A 4,981-nucleotide genomic window follows, 5' to 3' on the forward strand; every position below is an offset into this window, starting at 1 on the left:
CAAACTTTTTCCAAATTTCAAGGGCATCAATATCAATCTTAGACACCTAGCAGCAGAGGATCAACAGATTAAGGATCATTTTGCAGATTTCCAACATTCATAAAACCAATTCCAGAGTTTAATGAATAGTTCAATGTCTCCAGCATATAATTTGGAGATATTATTTTATTTTTAGTTATTATTCATGATTTTATTCTAGAATTATTGTAACAATTGAGGATAGTTTTTATTCTATATATTGTTTCATTTGTAATAAACGAAGGGTTGGGATTTGTACTAAGAAATATTATCATCTATTATAAAGGTGTTCATTGAGTTCAAGTGACCTTTTGCATTAATACAAGACAAGTTGTTTCAGGATTTCTGTGTCATATCTATGTGGTGAAGTGTTTCTTACTGTAATCAATTTTCTCTGTTTTTCATATGTGTTTCTTTTCTTTATTGTTTTAAAGAAAATTAAGTTCAAGATTTGTTTTAAAACACCCTGTTCTAGCTTAAAATAATATCAATTTTTTCTTCTGAAGTTTAAATATAGAATTCAAGTAACAATGATCTATATTTAAAGTGAATCTAAATCAATTATTCCTTCTCCATCTCATAAACTACAAGGATCCTATAGTATGCATACCTTGCCCTGTTTCACTTAAGCTTGATATTTCTACAAATTGATCACCCCAAGCCTCTTTGACTCCATTTCCCAATGGCTTTTCTTTTATTTTCCAACCAAACCATTTAATAAATGAACTCTAAACTCTCATAACTAGCCTAAAAGCCTACCCAGCAAACAAAGCTAAATCTGACAAAGAGATCCCTCTCTAAAGCTAGAAGGGCTAAATGCTAGCTTCCAAAGAAGTTTTGTGGCTACCTTTGCAATTTCTTTCACAACCTTAAAAAATTACAGAGTTCTAACATTTTGGCGACCATACTTGGGACAAGGTTTCATCATCCTCAAGAAAGAGTATTAAGTTTCAGATCTGATTGTTGATGGTGGACAGTGATTAGACACAAGAAGTTTGAACCATTCACTTGACGACTCCAATCAATTTTCATCTTGATCCAAAGACTCCATTGTCGAAGAATCCATATTGCAAAACACTCATGGAGAATCCACTACACAATAATGAGGGTGATTTCTAAAGAATATGACAAGGTATGTGGTATACCCTATCTCTATTGAAGCTTTAAAATAATTCTAGGGAATGTTTGCAGATTATCAAATTGATGAAGTTTTTTCAACATCCATGTTTTATTGTTTGCCAATAAGCTCAGTACGTTGAGCATCTTTGTAGCATTTTCAGTTTTAGTTTGCAACAGAGTTTTCAGTTTTTCAATATACAGTTCTGATTTTAATTTGAATAATGGATTTGATTCAGTATGAGGATTAGAATAGATAATTAATTGGTTTTTAGTTGCACTGGTTTCATTGCAGAGCATGTTGCAGGGTTGGGTTCAGCCCAATGGATCAGGCTACTAGTCTACAATGTTCTTTGGCACGTCACTGAGAGGATGTCGTCCCCATTGGAACCATTGTTAGGGTCCTATAATATAGGTAATATATTTGTGCAGTTATCTATTTTGGGAATCTGCTGGTAAAGTTTAGCCTATGAATCACTAGGCGTCATATCCTAAACGTTTGCTTGTCCAAGGAGCCATAAAGTTCTTGAAGTCTGCTGGCCAAGACAAAGTATGGATGTTTGGGAGATTTTTTGCATACAAAGTCTAGGTCAGATCATGTTGCAGGTGTTTTCATGGAAAAGTGCTCAGGAGAAGCTTTCCAACAGTATATCTAGTGCATCAAACCGGCATTCGAATCAAAAGGTAGAGAAGGATGAAGTCTACTCCTCAAAATCACAAGAAAAGAAGAAGGCCTAAGTGAGAAATTATTTATTTTGAATTATCAAAATTAATTCAAAAATAATAAAAATCCAAACTCCAAAGCATTAGAACCACATTTTTTTATCATACGTCAGTCATAAATCCAAAAGTCAAAGCCTATGGCCCACCCCACACTTAACTATTAAATTTCCCAAATGTAAAATCCTCGAGATTTGTGAATAAATACATCTACAGTTAGTAGTATGTTTCGGACCCCCAGGCCCTCCACCATTTAACCAAAGGGGGTGGTCCAAAAAAAAAAATCCATTCTTACTGGGTTTTACAGTTGTCACCCTCCTATTAAATCAAACCCCCCTCCTCCTAAACCACTTCCTACCTCCCCCCCTTTGAAAACCATTTTTCCTATTACATTTAAATTATGGTGGGAAGGTATATAGAGAAATTTTTCATATGTTATGAAATATGTTTACGAATATGTTTACGAATGAAGGAGGATGAGTAAAATTTGACTGAGGGAAAATTAATTCACAAGTGCAAGAAAATGAATTTACAAGAGAAAATAAAAGGTTCATTTCATGTAAATGAGTTTTACATATAGGAGGATAAGTAAAAAATGAGTTTTTACAGAGAAGAAAGATATTTTTATTTTTACAGGGATAAAAGTCAAAATAGAAATACTTTATTAGTCATGGATTTACAAAAAAACAACACATGGTTTTTCAAAACCCATGGGAAGAGCAAAACAACACATGGGTTTCAAAATCCATGGGAAGGGAAAACAACACATGGATTTGAAAACAAGATGGTTTATTAAATCATTCAAATGAATATATTGAAATTTTAATTATGAATTTCATTTAAGGGTTTAATCAAAATATTTGGAAATATTATTTAAAATATATATTTCCCCAAATATTTTGTGACAAAATAAAGTATTCAAAAGATGATGAAAAGAAAAAATGATAGAAATAGAACTCAAAGGCAGAGCAATCAGATTTAAGAGAGAAGTTAGCTGATTTTGTGAAGACAATTTCAACCTTTTTCCAGATTTCAAGGGCATGAAGATCAGTCTCAGACACCTAGCAACAGAGGATCAGCAGATTGAGGATCATTTTGCAGATTTCCAACATTCAGAAAACCAATTCCAGATTTTAATGAACAATTCAATGTTTCCAGCAGATAATTTGGAGATATTATTTTATTTTTAGTTATTATTCAGGATTTTATTCCAGAATTATTGTAACAATTTAGGAGATTTTTTATTCTATATATTGTTTCATTTGTAATAAACAAAGGGTTGGGATTTGTACTGAGAAAGATTACCATCTATTGTAAAGTTGTTCATTGAGTTTAAGTGACCTTTTGCATTAATACAAGACAAGTTGTTTCAGGATTCCTATGTCATATCTATGTGGTGAAGTTCTTCTTACTGTAATCAGTTTTCTCTGTTTTTCATATGTGTTTCTTTTCTCTATTGTTTTAAAGAAAATTAAGTTCAGGATTTGTTTTAAAACACCCTGTTCTGGCTTAAAACAATATCAATGTTTTCTTCTGAATTTTAAATATAGAATTCAAGTAACAATGCTCTATATTTAAAGTGAATCTAAATCAATTATTCCTTCTCCATATCATAAACTACAAGGATCTAGTAGTATGCCTACCTTGCCCTGTTTCACTTAAGCTTGATATTTCTGCAAATTGATCACCCCAAGCCTCTTTGACTCCATTTCCCAATGGATTTCCTTTGTTGTTCCAACCAAACCATTTAAAAACCGAACTTTGAACTCTCATAACTAGCCTAAAATCCTACCAAGCAAACAAAGCTAAATCTGACAAAGAGATCCCTCTCTGAAGCTGGCAGGGCTAGATCCCAGCGTCCAAAGCAGATTTGTGGTTACCTTTGCAATTTCTTTCAAAACCTTAAGAAATTATAGTTTGCTAACATCTTGGAAATTCCATGACTCAACAAATATATTGGCTTGATTGGATTAATGAAATAAGTTGATCTTAGACACTAAAATAAGTTTGGACGACCCCCACAAAATCGTCAAAGTTCGTTGATATAATGATGAACTTGGACTCCCTTGTATTCCACAAATTGTTGATGACTAAATCAATCCACATAGACCTTATGAATATTTGTACATTGATAAACTCAGCATCCCTTCGCTTCAATGAACAGTTGATAACAAAATTGATCCACACAAAACCCACACTAGTTTTGGTTGAACCCTTGTTTTGACCAAAAACATGAATTTCCCTCTTTGACAATGAAAGAATTTGAGTGATTCTTTCTTATGATCAGCTAGGCTGGATTTATTTCACCATAAAAACCAATTCTCATAAGGTTTTTATCCCCTAAACACATAAGCTACAAGAGCTCTCCAGATCGACTTAAGAGAATAATTAGGAATAATCCAAGAGTGAGCTCTAATCTCTTCCTTTTTTTTTCATCAAAATACCATGGTCATCAGAATACGATGGGTCTTATTTTTATACCTTTTACCCAAATTATATTTAAATAATTAAGTTAATTAATCCCCTATTCATCAAATATAGCCTACAGGAATCAAACAGGCTATTGATTTGTTCTGTAGAAGTGACCATTAGGAAATGGACATTACACTAATTCATATTACTTCTTATAACTGAGAGGATGGAAGACTTATCACTTGGATATAACAATGCAGAGACTGATCATTTAGGCCATGTGGATCATGAAGAGGGTTCAATCCACCAATTAAAATATCTAATGGAGATTGAAAACCAAAATCCCCATACTCCTCAGTGGGGCTAGCAATTCAAGACAATGTCAAACCTTAATGTTAGTTTTATGTCTTTCCTTACTATTTTCATTCTTGGTATTTTTGTGAAATTACTAATATATAAAAAAATCATGCAATTCTAACCTATCTAGAACCCTTAAAGAGTTATATGTTAACCTACTTACAAGTTTTCGTTATAAGTGCATGAAATCAATGTTATACTTAATGATATGTATGTACTATTGCTAACATCTTTTTTTTGGTCAAGCAAGAGTGGTGCCTTTAATTAACCTCAAAAATAAGATTACATATGGTACAATGTCTTTGCAAGTGTAAAGACCAGCAAAAGACAGACCCGTTGATGAAAAGCAACAGGGTCA

Source organism: Pinus tabuliformis, chromosome 6 (genome assembly GCF_031772625.1).
Source record: "Pinus tabuliformis cultivar Carrire ecotype Pingquan chromosome 6, CPIR1, whole genome shotgun sequence".
Lineage (NCBI taxonomy): Eukaryota > Viridiplantae > Streptophyta > Pinopsida > Pinales > Pinaceae > Pinus > Pinus tabuliformis.